Raw genomic sequence first — 19,439 nt, 5'->3', positions numbered from 1 at the left:
CCCGCCCAATTGTTGCCGCCTCGCCCCCTCCCCCTTCCGGGTACCTGGAAACCTCGGGCCCGGGAGCCAATTCTTGACGGGGACGCGGGCCCGGGCGGCCGCGGGAAGCCAAGGTGGGGGCGGCGCGGGACGGCGGGAGGAGGAGGAGGACTCTTTTGTTATGCGTCAAAGACCCGCCCGTCCAGAGGCTTGCGGCGCGGGGAGACCGCGGTCACAGCCTGGGGAGGGGAGAGCAGATGGAGTTTGGAAAAACGATATACACGCTCTGGATGCTGCCCGCCACCCCTCCCCCCAGCAACCTGCGCGGAAGCGAAGTTGTCCAGGCTTGTTGAGGCAAACTTCTTAACACGAACGCTGGTGTGACACGTGAACCACGGTTACCACTCTGCTGCGAGCAGATGGCACGCCAGTTAGCTCTGGAAACTCGACTGCCGGCAGAACCGGCTGTTTTTTCTTTGCAAGTCCAGAAAAGTTTATTGGTGTTGTTACCTTTTCAGAACATCGCCAATAATTTGCCTTATTAAATAGCTCTCTGCAGTATGGACTAGCATTCTGGGAAAGTCGAGAAAATTTCCTCAACACTGCTGATTTGTATGAAATGTTTCACTTCCCTCAACCTTAGTTTCTTACTTAAAATAGGAATGTTGATAGAGACAGCCGTGTGTGTGTGTGTGTGTGTGTGTGTGTGTGTGTTTTAATAGACGTTAAGAACAGCTTTAAATTTACAGAAAAATTGATACGATAGCACAGGGAGTTCCCGCATAGCTGGCACCCAGTTTCACCTATTCATGAACATCTTTACTGTGTAGTGCGTTTGTTAAATGAACCGATATTTCTATATTATTCTTAACTAAAGTCATTATTCAGGTTTCCGTAATTTTTATCCAACGTTCTTTTTTCTGTTCCAGGATACAACATTACATTTAGTCTTCATGTCTCCATAGGCTCCTCTTGGCTGTGACAATTTCTCATACTCTCCTCATTTTTGATGACCTCGACAATGTTGAGGAGTACTGGTAAGTTACTTTGTAGGATGTTCCACTATTAGAATTTGCCAGCCTTCTTTAAAGCATGTCTGCAGACATTTCCCTACAAACTGTATCCTTTCTAGCAAGGATATCATTCTCCTTATTATCCTTTCTGTACCAAGTGCTTCACTTTCCACCCCTCACCTCCCGAATTTATATATTAAATATATAAACGTACTTAAACAAACTTTCTGCAGAATTCGGAATGCTCAGTCAAGTGCTTCACTTTGTACTCTATTTAGTTTGCTGATAAATACAGCCTAAAAATCACTGCTAGATCATACATTAAAAAGCCAAAAAAAAAAAAACACATGGGAACTATTAAACTTAAAGAAAAATAACAATAGTTATAAAAATCTGACACTTTTATAATAGAAACGATATTTTAAACTGAAATCTGTCTTGTAAGTCGAAGCATAAGGAGACAACTATAGAGAATAAAATTGCAATTTATTAAATTTTGCACTTGTGTAGAAGCAGAAAATTAGATGAAGATTTTTTTTTCCAACTGTATTAATTTCCTGTGGCTATTGTAACTAGTTACCCCAGACTGGTTGGTAAGCCAGAAATTCATTCTCTCACAATTCTGGAGGCCAGAAGTCTGAAATCAAGATGTTGGCAGGGCCACACTCCGTCTGGTGCGCTGGAAGAGAATCTTCTCCTCATCTCTTCCAGCTTCTGGTGGCTGTAAGCAGTCCTGACGAATGTATGGCTGTCTCACTCAGATCTCTGCCTTGGTGGTCACATTGCCTCCTCTTGGTGGGTCTTAAATCTCTCCTGTGTGCCACTTAAAAGGATACCTGTCATTGGATCTAGGTCCCATCTATACAACCTAGAATGATCTCATCTCAAGAGCCTTAATTACGTCTGCAAAGACCTTTCCAAATAAGGTAGCATTTACCGGTTCCAAGGATTAGGACATGGATATGCCTTTTCTGGGGACCCCCATTCAGCCTTCTAGATCACCATTTCAATGATTAAAGTCTCTTCATTTCTCTAATATTTCAAAATAATATTGGTTGTTTCTTTGAAGTTAGGCAGTTTTAGGTTACAGACCTTTTCCTAGCATTTTCAGAGTATTTTCTCCATCTATTTCAATTAAAATGTAGCCTCTATCTATTCAGAACACGAAAAACAATATGGAGCCTCAAACACTTGTAATTTCATTGATTGCTTAAAGCAAGAGTGATCTTAGATTTGGAAGAAAACTAGAAAATGCATGTTTGTTGGGCAAATTCAGAGACAGTACTCCATTTATATTGTACCACTTATTTATATTGATGTTTTCAAGTCCCAGAATTGTAAATAATCTGTCAGTTTCTCAGTTGAAGCTGATGGTGGCTGGGAGCTCAGCTCGGGCATCGAGAAAATGTGCCTTCTCCATGTGACTTGATCTTCCTCACATCATGGTGATTCAAGTTGGTTGGACTTACATGGTGGCTCAGGGCTCCAAAAAGAGTCTCCTAGCCCACAAAGTGGAAATTTTACTTTGTGCACTTTTGTGATGTAACCTCAGAACTAAGAGAGCATCAATTTCTGCTGTACTTTTTAAAACGAAGCAGTCAAAGATCCATTCATATTTAAGAGGTGAGGACATATACCCTACTTCTCAATGGGAGAAGTAACAAAGAATTTGGGGCCATATTTTAAAATTGCCACACCACGTTTCATGCTATTTGAAGTATTTTACAGTTCTACCTCGATAATCTTTGCCTGAAAGATCACTGACTTCGGAACAGTATAATATTACCTACGTGGCCACAGTCCCCAGGGTTCTGTATTGTGCTAAGCCCGTGGTTCTCGATCCTGTCCGTGCTTTAAAATCACCTGGAGAGATTTTTTTAAAATACCTATACCTGAACGGCACACTCAGAGATTTCTAATGTACTTCATCTGGAATTGGACTTGGGTATTAAGTTTTCTTCAATTCCTAGTGTCTTGTTCCTTTGCACATGCTAATTGTATGGTTATTCATCTATTCCTTTGGATGCTTCTGACTCGGTGGTTTCAGAAATGGATCCTCAGGTCCCATCAGTGAGGACAGGAAGAGTTGGGCAGGTGTATTGCTCTCTGGAATCGATGCAGAGGTTTCAAAGGGCTGAGTCTTCCTGGTTTATGGCTATGTCATCATTGGTCTTTGGAAGGAGATGAGGTTGTAAATGAGAAATCTGATGGGCAGGTGGAGGTTAACAGAAGAATGAATAGCAAGGGCTGTGATCAGAATATACACAGATGACTGACATTGCTCTGTATACAAGACGTACTGCATGCCTTCTCAAACTTGCAAATAGTCTTTTGCCCTTTTGGGGTTCTGAATCTCAAGATTTATCACACTTTACAGAAAGAATAAATGTAGTGAAATGCAATCCATGTCATTTAGTCTGACTTGTCCAGTTAATGTATCAGCTTCCTCTGATATTTTCCTTTCTTTCTACACTGCAAGCACAGTCATCTTGGTGTAACATCTGTTCGCAAGAGTTCAGTCACAGAAGGGAATTAGAAACTGATTTTTCACCACATGGATAACAGAAGGACCTTGACTTCACATCCTGGCAATTCTGAGGTCTCTGAGTGGATCCGTTTAACGGTTCTTGTTAAACTGAGGGCTGCCATTTAAAATGGCCTTTGTCTTCAGCTATTCCTGGATCTGGGAATGTGATATATTTGCTTCTCTAACTGCTTGCAGGTTCAGAGAAGACAGAAAATTTATTCTTGGCTGACCATAAGCAATGTCAGAAGGAGAATGAGTTCATGATTGGTTCCTACTCATGGCCTTAGCAACAATTAAAAAAAAAAGATATTAATACCAAAGGGCAGTTATGGCTCCCATCTCAAATGACATCCAGATGTCCAGCTGTTCAAAGAGAGCTGCTTAAGCTGTGGTTACATGTCCCATAGGGAACAGAGGGAATTCATTCTTTATCTTTACAGACGCCTTGTCATCCTGGGCACTATTGAGCAAGGTCAGTTTCCTTAATGATTGTGTGATTTGCGTCCTCACTTAATGAAAAGGTGGCATGTTTTGTGTGCATGTTTGCGTGTGTGTACTTATGTGTGCATGTTATAGGCAAGGATGCAGGGAGTGGATTGTGCTGTAACATTTCAGACCACAACAGATAGGATGGATTTTGAGCTGGGCTGGGTGTTTCTGGGAATAATGTGATAATGGAGAGTGTATAGTGGGACACCCGTTTACATGATGCTACATTTATGCTGCAGGTTTGGGCGCGGTTGTTTGGAGAGACCTCAATGTTTGGAGGGTAAAAATGGAGATTGACCACTGCCCTGGAACCGAGATTCTGGATAAAATGGGGGGCAGGCGTCCCGTTAATCTCCAGAGCCTTATCTAGAAGGGAAGGAATTCACTTTGAGTAGTGGAGAGACATAGGTTCTAGATCAAGCTTGGCCGTGGAACAAAAGGTATTGCCTACCTAGGCCTCAGTTTTTTTCTTTAAAATGGTTTGTCTGATTTGGAGGACCTTTGAAGAACCTTCTATTTCTGTCATTCTAAGTGTTTATTGGACACTTAGGATATCCTCTTAAAACTATTTGCTGCGGGCGCCTAATCACGTAGTGTGGATGTGTAAGAATGTTTGCTGAAGTCACTTTTTAATTTCCATATTTGGTGAAACTGGACACATCTCTACTAATCATGTTACATTATGTACATACATACATTAATAATGAGAATGTTAAAAAACATCAGGCTGAAGACTGACATTTGTCATCTTTATTTTTCTAAGCTTAGAATTAAATGGCTGCAGGTAACTTTTTATACCTTCCTAAGAGCATTATTTTAATAGCATTTTTTCATTATAATGCTTTGTAGGACCAAATGAAAATGTTTTCACTGTGAAGTGGAAAGAAGAGTTTGGGGTTAGGGGCTCAGGGACTGGAAACATAACTTTAAATACTTCAAATATTATCTTTTCCTAACCTAGAGCCATCTCATCATATACAGGGACCTTCAGCCTTGGAAAAACTGGACAAGTAGCGTATTGAGCCCAAATGGAGATACATTAGCCCACAAGTTCACTAAACAGTTGGGGGAAGTGTTGATATGCAAAGGTTAAGGTATTGTCTCCAAGAAGTCCCTCTTAAAATGCAGACTGTTCCTGGAAAGAGTAGTCACTTAACCAACATCATCCATGTAGCATGTTAAGACATTTATCCTCAGACCACACCTGGGGGTGAAAATTGGGTTAACCTTAAAGTACAAAACATTGTTTCTCTGTAATACCTTCTATACAACACTGGACCTTCTAGCCTTGTTCAGAGACTCACTCCTGCCTCTCCCGTGAAGTCTGGGCGCCCCCAGTCACACATACTCTGAAACAAGTCCCTTCAACCTCCCTGATACCCAAGGCCTCCACTGCAATATGTTGGTGTCTTTCTACCCCTACTGGGGATGCATGACATCAGATATCTCCATGTAGCCTGGCTACTCCTGCCGATGAAGCTGTTGTCACTCAGAAGGTCAGGGATGCTCTGTGATGCCACTGTGTCCTCTGCCAAGGGCGCCAGCTGCTGCTGCCGCCGCCATCAGGTGAAGCCAGATCTGGATCTTCGCTGGTGCTGCTGCCAGAGAGTATGGGAGATGGCCTTGGCCCCCATCTGCACCGTCCTCTCACCCCCCAGCAAAGTCTTATCAGGTCAGTTCCTTTCTGTGCTGAAATAGGCGGTCAGAGAACAATCCCCCTTGGTGGTTGTTTTTCGCTTATTATCCTTCTTCCTAAGCGTTCAGGCTGGGGACCACAGCTGGGTGGTAGGCACTGTGTTATACTCATAACTCCTCCCCACTCCCCATGGTTGAGACATTGTAATTGGACCAAATCTTGGTCTCCTTGGTTGAATTATTTCCCCAAATGCTCCTCTCTCCTCCTCTAGTTGCAAACTAAGAGGACCAACTCGTGGATGTGTATTAATGTCCTCGTTATACTTAGATAAGTTTATCGACGTGTCTGTAGACAATAGGACCTACAAGGAGAGAGAGCTCAGGGCAGGCATAGTTGAGTGGGGCAGATGGAAGTGGAATCAGGTAACACTGGGGGCAGGAGGAAAGCTTGAATGGAGGTGACTATGTTCCTAGTGGGGTAGGACGAGAAAGAATCTCCTGAGAAAAGGAGAAAGATTCAGAAAGGAGTGTGAGAAAATGGAGGCTTGCTTGACCAACTTAATGGAATTGTTTGGGATCCCTGGATTATTATTCTTGTCAAAGATTTAAGATATGAATAAAATCTGAGGTGGATAAAATCTCTAGATACAGCATGCCTATCCAATAAACTGCCATGTCCATGATGGTACAACAGAGACTTGTTCTTATAGTTGGCTGCACCTACTATAAAGAATGATACCATCTAGCACAGGGACCTGTAAGGCCTTGCAAATTAGGACATAGTCTTTTGGTCTACATTTTAATGATGCCATAATTACTTTAATTAAGTTCTCTTTCTCTCCTCTCCACATGTTGTCTGTTATAAAAGTCCCATTAAAAGTGATTGTGTTTTGTGCAAAGGAGTGCCGAAACATTATTTCTTTTGTTTAATGTTATTTTTTAAAGTTGTAAGTCCTTATTTGTAAGACAGCCTAGTTTCCTTTATTTTATCTTATGCTTTATGTAGTTTAAGTAACGTGAGAATATTTTCTTTTTTTTTTTAAGTTTTTTTGGTTTTGGTTTTTTATTTTTGATGTGGACCATTTTTAAAGTCTTTATTGAATTGGTTACAATACTGCTTCTGTTTTTTTTTTTTTTTTTTTTTTTTGCGGTATGTGGGCCTCTCACTGTTGTGGCCTCTCCCGTTGCGGATCACAGGCTCCGGACGCTCAGGCTAAGCAGCCATGGCTCACGGGCCCAGCTGCTCCGCGGCATGTGGGATCTTCCCGGACCGGGGCACGAACCCGTGTCCCCTGCATTGGCAGGTGGACTCTCACCCGCTGCGCCACCAGGGAAACCCCTGCTTCTGTTTTATGTTTTGGTTTTTTGGCCCCAAGGCATGTGGGATCTTAGCTTCCTGACCAGGGATGGAACCCACACCCCAGGCATTGGAAGGTGAAGTCTTAACCACTGGACTGCCAGTGAAGTCCCAAGAATATTTTCTTATTCCTTATGTGTTTTGCTTTCGGCAAATAATGTCTAATATTTTGTTGCATTTATTTCTCCCCTCTTAGGCCTTACACCTCTTTAGTAAACTGGTCTAATATCCTTTGTGAGTGTGTATGTGTCTAATTCCTCTTTGTTTCAGTTTTCAACATGCTTTTAGCTGATGATGTTAAATTCTGCCTATCCTTTTGACTCAAGGAAGACTTCTTCCTGTTTCCAACACCCAGTTTACTGGATTTCTTATTGTTTAATTATGTTCCCATGTGGCCACTTTTATTATTTTCTTAAGCTTGCTGAACTTTACTCTGGAATTGGTTTTTCCATTTTACTGATTTCTTGTCTCATGGTTAAATATTTTATTGATGTTTGCAGTGACAGTGACATGATGCTGGAGTATCCTCAGGGTACTTTGTGTTTGCTCTTTTCCTAAACCTTTTGTAATCTTGTCATTTTTAAAAAACAATTACAGATTTCAAGAAGTTTCCACCTTAGTCAGTGTCAGCCTAAACCAGGCGAAGTTGCTAGTTGGAGAACAATACAGTTATGTAAATGGATTCCTTTTTTTTTCAGTGACTCTTCTAAACTGGTTAAAAATTACAAACTCAGCTGAGGCATAACTGAGAACATATTATAAAGAGAGGAAAGCAGACAATATTGCCAGAGAGGAATACCACATGTTGTAACGATAGGACTAAAATTTTAAAAGGAAAAGCAAGAGATGGATTAAAATTTGTACAATAGTAAGAAATTAATTTTGCTCTCACCATTATCTAATAATTCTCTTGTTAAATATGCAGTTAGACGTAAGAGAGGTTAACCCTCCATGCAGTCTGTGAGTCAAGCTTCACTGACTTTCATGGCTATAAAACTGACATCTTGATCGTTTTCCTTTTTAAAGTGGTAGCCTGCCATTTTTGTTTGTTTTAGAACAATCACAGTTGGCTGTTTGAAAGAACCCAAAGCAATCTTGTCTCTCAGGCTCATGGCAGTTTCATGGTTAATATTAATGATGGCACTGTGGATGAATATATTTTAATAGTATTAAATTTCAGTGAAAAGTTGTTATGGGCTGGGTAGCTCAGAAGCATTCATAAGACCTTCAGTTTTGTTTACTTTTTACACATCAATTATTTATTTTTTTAATAAATTTATTTATTTATTTTATTTATTTTTGGTAGCGTTGGGTCTTCGTTGCTGTGCGCGGGCTTTCTCTAGTTGTGGCGAGCGGGGGCTACTCTTTGTTGTGGTGCGCGGGCTTCTAACTGCGGTGGCTTCTATTGTTGCAGAGCACGGTCTCTAGGCACGCGGGCTTCAGTAGTTGTGGCTCGCAGGCTCAATAGTTGTGGCACGCAGGCCCTAGAGCGCAGGCTCAGTAGTTGTGGCTCATGGGCTTAGTGGGTCTGTGGCATGTGGGATCTTCCCGGACCAGGGCTCGAACCCGTGTCCCCTGCATTGGCAGGCGGGTTCTTAACCACTGCGCCATCAGGGAAGTCCCTACACATCAATTATTAATACCTGTAATGAAACAATAATGCTGTTCTGCATTGGCAGAGCCCTTTTCACTACAGAGGGCACCAAGGACTTTATGAGCTGCTCGGAGCCAGTTTCTGCTCTCAATGCATATATAGTTGTCTGACGTGAGCCAACCAGAAGCATAGATAGCATTTATGCCTGAATTTCCGACAAGGAGCCTTTGGCACTACCTTAAAGACATACCCAGAATCCAAACACAGCTCCCGGCCTCCACCACCACCTCCTAATTCCAAGCCACCTTCACCTCCTCCCTGGATTGTTTTTTTTGTTTGTTTGTTTGTTTTTCCTGGATTGTTTTAATAGATCTCTCTATTTGTTGTCCCTCTGTAATTTATCCCTAAGCCCCAGCTACAGTGGTCCAACTTAAAAGGTCATGTTCTCATTCTCCAGACACTTCCTTGGCTCCCCAACTAATTCAAAGTAAAAGCCAAAGTCCTTACAATGGCCAACAAGGTCTTAAGGATTTGACCTCTTTTTACACCTCTGATCTTATCATCTTCAGCTTTTCCCCTTGTTTGCTTGGCTTTGGCCACAGTCTGCTCCTTGCTGATCCCTGGACACACTTACTCTGTTGCCTGAGGGCTGTGTATTGACTGTTCCCTCTGCCTGGAATGCTCTTTGTCCAGAGAGCTGCTTACCTCTCTCCTTCACTTCTTTCAGGAGCATTAATTCGGGTGCTGTTCGCTTCTGTAGCAAAGAAACCTTACATTTACAGTGCATTTAACAAAGCAGAAGTTTACCTCTCACTCCTATAAACAGCTGATAATGGTGTACCTGGATGGCAGGTGGCTTTCCTGTAAGTGGCAACTCTGGGACCCAGGCTCCTTCTCTTTGTAACTCTGCAGTCTCTTTGGCCAGGCCCCCAGGGCCTCTGTTTCTTGTTAGTGGAAGGGAAATCAGACAGTGGACATGGCATACGTCACTTGTACTCACATCCTCTTGAGAGAACAACTAGTCACAGGGCCACGCTGGATTCAAGGGGGAGCTGTGATCATAGTCACTGGCTCTGTAGCATGTCCTAGCAAAAATTTAACACTATGAACAAGGAGTAAGGACTCCTGGGGCAGCTAGTCATTTCTGTCACAGACTGCCTTCTGGCCACCAAATATCTGTGTGACCTCCTCCCTAAAGGAAACAACCCAAAGTACCACCCAGGTGCCTCATCCATGATAAAGTCCAGGCACTCTGGGTAATATGTTCCTTTGGTCCAGAGACCTATGAATTCAAAAACAAAGTGCCTGCCACCTCTCCCTTCCACCCCCAACAAACCTCATATAAGAAATATGGACCAGGAACAGGATAACCACAACAGAAACTTGTATTTGTGAAAGGGCAGACTGGGAGATCTTTGGCGGTAACTGGTCCATAACAATGAGGAATCCGACTGGGCAGGTGCTGTGAAGACTCCCTGCCCTGGACGTGGTGCAGATTCTTCCTTAGACCATGCTCCTGCTCAGTGGGTGGAACTTGCTTGTTCACTGTTCTCTGTGGTCCTTGGCTCTGGCCTCTGGGATGTTCTTTCTTGTCCATTATCCTTTCTGGTGATACCTAAGATGAGCATTAAGGAATATGACCTCCTTGGAGCTTACACAGTTTTTACAGCCTGCTTCCTGCTGGTAGATATTGAGGTCCTTGGGAGGATGTTTTACAGTCACAGGCTTTGTAAGGCCCAGACCACTATTCTTCAGAAACATTATTCCCTTGATTTCTAGTTAGTTCCATGTGCAGTAATCATATCCCAAGTTCTTTCTTAGAAGTGATTCTTACACCTGCTCTATTTCTTTCCTTTCTTGCCCCTATACTTCCCTTAATTTAATGGGGCTTACTGGAGGCCCCTTGAAGCAATAGGCTTGATGAGAAGAGACTAAGTTCCCATGATCTGTGTTTCAGCTTTGCACACCTCTGCTTAACGAAAGCAACTTAATGGGTGCTTTTGCTCAAAACACTTCAGGTCTTATCTCCTACTGCTTGGTGTCTAGAAGCAGTCAACTTTCTAAGCCTGCAAGGCCTCAAACGCACCTTAATTCCTAGATTTTCTTTATTCTGTTCCATTTCTGTTTGCAAGCTAGCCAGTTCTTTCTTGAGCACATTTCTTTCTTGAACTCTTTGTTCAGTGCAGAGAGGAGCATTCAGCATTTTTTTTGAACAGAATTTTACCCCCTCAAATTCATATGTTGAAGCCCTAACCCTCAATGTGACTGTTTTTGGAGATAGGGCCTTTACGGAGGTAATTAAGGTTAAACAATGTAATAATGGTGGGATGCTAATCCAATAGGACTGGTGTCCTTATAAGAAGAGGAAGAGACACCAGGAGTACATATGCACAGAAAAAAGGCTATTGTGAAGACACAGCAAGAAGGCAGCCATCTGAAAGCCCAGGAGAGAGGGCTAACCAGAAACCAACCCTGCTGGCACCTTGATGCTGGACTTCCAGCCTCCAGAACTGTGAGAAAATAAACTTCTGCTGTGTAAGCCCCCCAGTCTGTGGTATTTTATTATGGCAGCCCTAGTAGACGAATGCAGCGCCTTTTGGCATTCTGGATCTTTCAAACTACTTATTCTAATGCTACAGGATCACTAGGTACTTGTTTTGTCCTACAAGTGTGCACACATAATAGTTTAACATTACATGGGTCTCTGACTTCCAGCTTCTAATGTCTATTTTGTGCCATCTTCTACCTGATTGCTAAGTCAATACTCTATGTTGTAGTTTTTTGGGTTTTTTTTAAGACACCACTTCAAGGAATCAGTTTCTGTAACAAATGGACCTCAAAACTTTGGAACATTAACATAAAAGAGTTTATTTTTCTCCCATATAACACTAAAAATTGTTATATCCTGTTAGTGGGTGGCTGTCTTCCACATGGAGATTCAGGGACCCACCTCCTTTCATCTTGGCTCCAGCATATTCTAAACCTGCAGTGTCCAATGCGGTGCCACCTGTGGCTACTATTAAGTACTTGAAAAGTGGCCATCAGTACTGGAAATATGCTGTAAGTGCAAAACACATAACTAGATTTTGAAAAAAGAATATAAAGTATTCATGAATACTTTATATTGAATGTATACTGGAACATATTTTGGAGATATTGGGCTCAAACATGCATTATTGAAATGAATTTAACCCATTTCTGCTAGCAATAATCACATCTTGGATGAACTTCCTCGGCTACAGTACTGCCACTACACAAAGCTATAATATATATATATATTTTACACCAAGTAATAATACATATATTAGTGTGGCTACTAGAACACTTAAAATTACATGTATGGCTCACATTGTATTTCTCTTGGACAGCCCCGTTCTAAAGCCTCAGCGTCTTCTGCCTCAGTCGGCAGAAAGGGAAAGAGGCAGTGGAGGAGCCACTTCAGATTCATAAAAACCCCAGCTTAGAGGTAAGAGAAAGCGCGTCTGCTCAAATTCCATCGTGACGATTAGTTACATGGCTATGTCCCGATGTGAGAGGGCTTGGGAAATGTCCTCCTGGCTCAGAGGCCACCTCGTAGCGACAGTTCTACTCTAGGAAGGGGAGTGCAAATGCTTGTGGACAGCTGGCCCTCTCCGACACAAGGTCTGTGCTCCAGCATCATCTCCTTGGTGAAGTCTTCCCTGACTACTGCAGCCACCTGCAGGCCACCCCTAGCATTCCGTCTCCTTCCTTGTTTTGTTTTTCTTTAGAACATTCCACGATTTGACACATCATATGTTTTGTGTATTTGTTCATTTTCTTTCTCGCTATATGTAAACTCCTTGAAATAATTTTTTAAAAATTTCTTTATTGTGGTAAAATATACACAACATAAAATTTACTGTCTTAACCATTTTTATGTATGACATTCAGTGGTATTAAAAACATTCATATTTTTAGGCAGCCATCAGCACCATCCATATCCATTCGTCTTGCAAAACTGAAACTCTATACCCATTAGACAATAGCTTCCCATTTCCCTCTTCCTCCATCTCCTAGCAACCACCATTCTACTTTCTGTCCCTGTGATTTTGACTACTGTAAGTATCTCATATAACTAGAATGAAACAGTATTTGTCTCTTTGTGAGTGGCATATTTCATGCAGCGTAATGTCCTCAAGATTAATCCATGCTGTAGCCTATGTCAAAATTTCCTTCTTTTTTAAGGCTGAATAATATTCCATTATATGTATATATCACCTTTTGCTTATTCAGTCATCTGTCTATGGACACTTGGATGACTTCTGCATTTTAGCTGTTGTGAATAATGCTTCTATGAATATGGGTATACATATATCCCTGATATCCCAAATATCCCACAGAGACCCTGATTTCAATTCAATTGAATATGTACTCAAAAGTGGAATTGCTGGATCACATGGTAGTTCTATTTTGAACTTTTTGGGAAATGTCCATACTGTTTTTCACAGTGACTACAGCATTTTACATTCCAAACAATGCACGGGATTCCAATTTCCCAACATCCTTGCCAACGTTTGTTGTCTTCTGTTTTCTTTGTTTTGTTTTGCTTTATAGTAGCCATCTTAATGGGTGTGAGGAAGAATCTCATTGTGGTTTTGATTTGCATTTGCCTCATGCTTAGTGATATCGAGCATTTTTTCATTTTAATAGCTTATTGGCTATTTGTATGGCTTTGGAGAAATGTTTAATAATGTCTGAAGGCATTGATTTTCATCTGTGGACTCAGTGCTTCGTTACTCATGCCTGGAACTGTGCTGCCATGTACCAGATACTCAAGGATTATATGCTGACCGAATAAACAATTGAACCATACCGACCTGTTAAGCCGCAGGTAAAGCATTGAGGAAGGAAATTAGGTACTTAGTTCAGAACGCATTTGTACAGTCAAGATAAATGATATATTCTATCAGTTTGTAAATATCAGCAAACCAGAGTTAGACATAGTGGCGATGTCACCTTAACATCACAGATTTTTAAACTTGAGCAGAAATTTGCTACCCTGGTGTTTTGTTTGCTCTGCACAGTATTGATTTTTTTGAGAATTTTAATTAATTAATTATTTTTTTTATTAGTGGCTAAAAATATCTGGATACTTTTACAATTTTTTTTTAAATCGAGATTTTATTTTTCCTTCTCCTGTTTATTTTTTAAGTCTTACTCTACTTATACTCTTTCAGTGGTGTTATTTAACTTGTATCATATCAGCATACCAGTAATAATAATTATAATGATGATAATAAATAATTTATGGGGTTAAAAAGAAGACAAACCTAATTCTAGACAACAAATATATGTAGGCCAAGAGGGAGGATATCAGAGTTAACTTTCTAAACTCCTTGTATTGTTTGGAGGGGGTTAAAATATTAACTATAGACTGTTAGTTATTATGAATGCAAGATATTGGGTTGGCCAAAAAGATCGTTTGGGTTTTTCCGTAATGTCTTATGGAAAAACCTGAATGAACTTTTTGGCTAACCCAATATTATTTAAAAGATAATCAGTAAAGGGTAGGCACAGAGTCTGTAATCTTCAGCCAGGAGAAGGAAAAAATCAAATAAGAAAGCAAACCACAATTCCACTCCTAGGTATATACCCAAAATAGTTGAAAGCAGGGACTTGAGCAGATATTTGCGTACCCATTTTTACTGCACAGTTATTCAGAATATAGAAAAGATGGAAACAACTCAACTGTTCATCAGCAGGTGAATGGATAAGCCAATTATGGTATGTACATACAATAGAATATTATTCGGACATAAAAAGGAATGAAGTTACAATACATGCTACAACATGGATGAATTTTGACAATTTTATGCTACATGAAATAAGCCAGACACAAAAGGACAAAGACTGCATGAGTGTACTTATGTGAAATATCAAGAATAGGCAAATTCATAGAGACAGCTGTAGATTAAAGTTACCAGGGGCTGGGGGACAGGAAGAATAAGGGAATTATTGTTTAATTGTTACGGAGTTTGTTTGGGGTGATGAAAAAGTTTTGGAAATAGTGGTGATGGTCGCACAACATTGTGAATGTAACCAATGCCGCTAAATTGTACACTTAAAAATGATTAAAATGACAAATTTATGTTATTTGTATTTCACCGTAAAAATTATTTTTTAAATGAGAGCAAACCCACAATTTGCTCAAAGAAAGAATAAAAAAGCATAAAAAAGTACAGTAAAGAGAAAGAGCAAGATGATAGGAACAAGTTCAGGTAACAGTATCTGCAAATCATCTGAACTTATCAGCCAAAAGACAGAGGTTGTTAGATATAAAAATGCAAAATCCATTTGCATGTTTATAAGAAACACACCTGAAACATAGGGACTAAGAAAGGTTGAAAGTGAAGGAAAAGTAAAAGAATTAAAAGAATTTTAAAAAGACATACCAGGAAAATACTAACCAAAAGAAAGTTCAAGTTTCTGTAGTTATATTAAAGTAGACTTTTAGACAAAACATATTGTTATGGATAAGAGAGTCATAAAAATGATAAAAGGTTTATTTCAACAGGAAGTTCTAGTAATTCTAAATTTACAGAGCTCAATAAAATATCTAAAATACAATGTAAAATTTATAAAGCCTCAAAATATATAGAACAAAATTGATAAAACTATATGAGAAGTGGACAAATGAAATATTCGAATGGAATATTTCAACACATGACTGTCAATTATTGATGGTCATGTAGACCAAATATATAACGAATATATGGAAGATGAATCACACATTTAACAGCTGTGAGTTAATAGATATGTATAGAACCATGTTTCTAGAACCACTGATTAAAGAATGCATATTATACTGGAGAATATGAGGAACAAACAAACAAACAAACAAACAAACCTGACCATGTGCTAAGCCATAAAACAAGCCTTAACAGATTTCAAAGATTAGGTATCATATAATTCATATTTTTTGTCAGTAATGCAATCTGGTATACAATCAAAATAACCAAGATATTAAAAAATGCAAAACCCCACACTTTTGAACATTTAAAAATGTATTTTTAAATAACTCTAAGTCAAAAAGGAATAATAATGAAGATTAAAATATACTTAGAGCTCAATGATAATGAAAATACTAAGGATAAAACTTGAGGGATGGGCAACAAAGGTATTTAGAGGGAAATTTATAGTAATAAATGCTTTTTAAAGAAAAAGAATGTAGGTTGAAAATCAAGGAGGAAGACATACAGTTAAAAAAATGGAATAAAGAAAAAGAAAGCCAAAGAAAACAAAATATAAAAATAAAAGCAGAGATTAATATAAACAAAGATACAACGGAGAGGATAAACAAAGCACTAAATTTCACATCTAAGTATATATCCTACAGAAGTTCTTACACTTTTGTATCAGACAAAAAAGATATAAAGGACAGAAATACATTAGTAAAATTGAGATAAATGAAAATGGACATAAGTGAAAGTCACAAATAATCAAAATGGATACAAAAAGAAACAAAATCTGAATAGCATTATATCTTTTGAATAATTTGAATTTATAATTAAAAGCCTTCCCACAAGGAAAACTCTAGTCTCAGATGGACTTACTAGTGAATTCTACCAAAAATTTAAGAAAGAATAATACCAGTCATACATAAAAGCTTGAAGAAATAAAAGAGAAAGGAACCCTTCCCAAGTCATTTTATGAGACCAGAAATTCTCTGATAACAAAGATATTAAAAGATAAGACCATTATTCCTTAGGAACACAGAAAAGTTCTTAACAAAATATTAGCAAATCAAATTCATCATCTATAAATAGGATAACACACATGACCAAATTAGATTTATCCCAGACATGCAAGATTGGTTTAGTATTCAACAATCAATTAATGTAATTCAAATGTAATTAAAGAATAATAAAAGGGAAAAAACATTATTATCTTCATAGGTACAGTAAAAGTACTTTTAAAAATTCAGCACTACTTAATGATTTAAAAGATCCTTGGGAGACTAGATATAGGACGCTTCTTCAACCTGATAAAGGGAGTTTGAAGACCCTGCAACTAATACCATATTTAATAGTGAAATACTGGATACTTTTCCTGTAAGATTGGGAACACGCAAGAGTATGTACTTTCACTACTTTTATTCAAGATTTTTCCTGGAGATTATAGCTGTTGCAACAGGCAAGAAACCAAATAACAGGTGTATAGATTGGAAAGAAAGAACTAAAACTTTCTATTTGTAGAAGATGATAGTATACGTAAAAAACCTCAATGAAGCTGCAAAAAAACTACTAGAATTAGTAGTGAATTTAGCCAGATGATGCAAGTTCAATATACAAAATTTTATTGAATTTTTTTAATACTAACAACAAATAATTGGGAAATCAAATTAAAAGAAACACATAGTATTTTATAGCATAAAAATAAAATACCTAAAAATAAATTTAACAAAATATATTGAATATCTGCATATAGAACATTACCATACATTGCTGAGGAAAATTAAAAATCTAAACAAATGGGGATGCACATAATTAGATTCATGGATTGGAGGAATCAATGCTATTAAAATTTCAAAATTCCCCCAGTTGTTTAATTGATTCAATGTAGTCCCAGTCAAAATTCCTGTAGCCTTTCTTTTATAGATATTGGCAAATTTATATGGAAATACAGAAGATCTAGACTAGCCAATGTAATCTGAAAAATAAGAATCAAGTTAGAAGTTATGCTATCTAATTTCAAGATGTCATAAAATTATAGGACTTAAGATAATGAATTTTAGCCTAAGAGTAGACAGATGAATGGAATAGAATAGTGAGTCCAGAAAAAATATATATATATACACACATTAATTGATTTCTGATAGGATTTCAAGGTCATTCAGTGGATTAAATGGTAATGTTTTCAACAAAGGATGTTGAGATAATTGGATATCCACATGGAATAAAATGACTCTCAGCACATACTTCACACTTTACACAAAGACTATCTTGAAATGGATCATAGACCTAAATGTAAAAGCCAAAACTATAAAACTTAAGAGGAAGGTATGAGACAATCTCTGTGACTTTGGAGTAGGCAGTAGTTTTTGAGATAGTACAAACTGTAAAATCTTTAAAAAGGATAGATTAGATTTCATTGAAATGAAAACCTTTTATTCTTGGAAAGTCACCATTAAGGAAGTGAAAAGCATGACATAGACTGGGAGAAATTATTCTCAATACATATATACGAAAAAGGTACTTTTATCCTTATTCTGGATTATTTTTTGGCATCCAGAATGCATAAAGCTCTGTGACAACTCAAAAATAGGAAGACAAACAACCCAATAATAAATGAGCAAAAGATTTGAACAGATACGTGGCAAAAAAGTTATACAAATGGTCAATAAACACATAAAAAGATGCTCAGCATTATTATTTATCAGAATAATACAAACAAAAACTATAGTGATATACTGCTACTGACCCCGTAGCATGCTTAAAAAATGAAAAAGGTTAACAATATCAAGTGTTGGCAAAGATGTGGAGCATCTGTAACTTATACATTGCTGGAAGGAGTATAAAATGGTACACACACTTTGGAGAACAGTTATATAGTTTAAGTTAAACATGCAGTTATATTATCTAGCAATTCCATGTGTGGGTATTTACCTAAGATAAGTGAAATTATGTGTCAGCACAAAGCCTTAATCATGAGCTCATAGCAACTTTACTCATAATAGCACCAAACTGGAAACAACTCAAAGGTCCATCAAGAAGTGAGTGAATAAACAAACTGTAGTATAGCCATATGACAGAATATTGCTCCATGATAAAGAGAAAGGAACACAACAACATGGAAGAATCTCAAAACATTATTAAGCAGCAAAGAAGCCAAAGAATAGTACATTTTGTGTGATTCTGTTTACTTGATATTCTAGAAAATGCAAAATGTAACCTACTGGGATAGAAAGCAGGTAAGCGGTTCCCTAGGGCTGGGAGTGAGATGGGGTTGACCACAAAGAGCCACAGTAACATTTTTGGGTGAGGAGATGTTCTGTGTCTGGATTATGGTGGTAGTTATAACTTGTCAAAATTCTTCTACCGGCATACTTAAAATAAAGGTAGTTTATCATATGTAAATTATACTTCAGTAAAGTTGGTTGAAAAGATGGATGGCAAAGAAATCAATAGAATGAGTTTGGGAGTGTTCCTCCCTCTGCTGTATTTTGGAAGAGTTTGAGAAGGATAGGTGTTAGCGCTTCTCTAAATGTGTGATAGAATTCGCCTGTGAAGCCATCTGGTCCTGGGCTTTTGTTTGTTGGAAGATTTTTAATCACAGTTTCAATTTCATTACTTGTGATTGGTCTGTTCATATTTTCTATTTCTTCCTGGTTCAGTCTCGGAAGGTTGTGCATTTCTAAGAATTTGTGTTGACATCTGTTCTTGTTTCAGTGAATGTTGTAGCTCCCAAATTATCTGATGATATTAATTGGAATGTTATAATAGTTCTCTCCAGCCTCTGATTTACCTCTATTTCCTCTGTGGCCATAATGATAAGTAAAAGAATTAAAGTCCTAAATGTCAGCATTTTTGTTTCCCCTTTTCTCCATTCTCCTGCTATTTCAGCCTGTGCCTTGTGATTAATGATGAAGGATCTCCATATCGTCTTAGATAATATACTGACTTGGAATATAGTAATTGTTTCTAGGGTCAAATTATAAGCCAGATATAAAATTCTAGAAAGAATAGAGGATACTAGAAAGCTAAAAAAGCAATTATGCTATCACTGCATTATTAATTATTTTTTAGAATTAATCACGGTTTTTACATGTTTATTTGAGCTGTTCTGGTTCTGATTTTTTCTTTTATTCTCCATCATTTCACAAAT

General features: G+C 38.4%; 1 long non-coding RNA gene across 1 annotated transcript; it reads left to right on the top strand.

Moving 5' to 3' along the window:
* Positions 1 to 39: 39 nt before the first annotated feature.
* Positions 40 to 12,048, top strand: LOC132499376 (uncharacterized). Its single transcript, XR_009533839.1, has 3 exons — positions 40 to 113; positions 909 to 1,016; positions 11,963 to 12,048. It is a non-coding gene; the product is annotated as an uncharacterized LOC132499376 (long non-coding RNA).
* Positions 12,049 to 19,439: the final 7,391 nt, after the last annotated feature.

This window comes from Mesoplodon densirostris, chromosome 11, assembly GCF_025265405.1.
Source record: "Mesoplodon densirostris isolate mMesDen1 chromosome 11, mMesDen1 primary haplotype, whole genome shotgun sequence".
In the NCBI taxonomy this organism is placed as follows: domain Eukaryota; kingdom Metazoa; phylum Chordata; class Mammalia; order Artiodactyla; family Ziphiidae; genus Mesoplodon; species Mesoplodon densirostris.
Note: the sequence above shows the minus strand (reverse complement) of the source record. Positions and strands in the feature narration are given on the sequence as shown.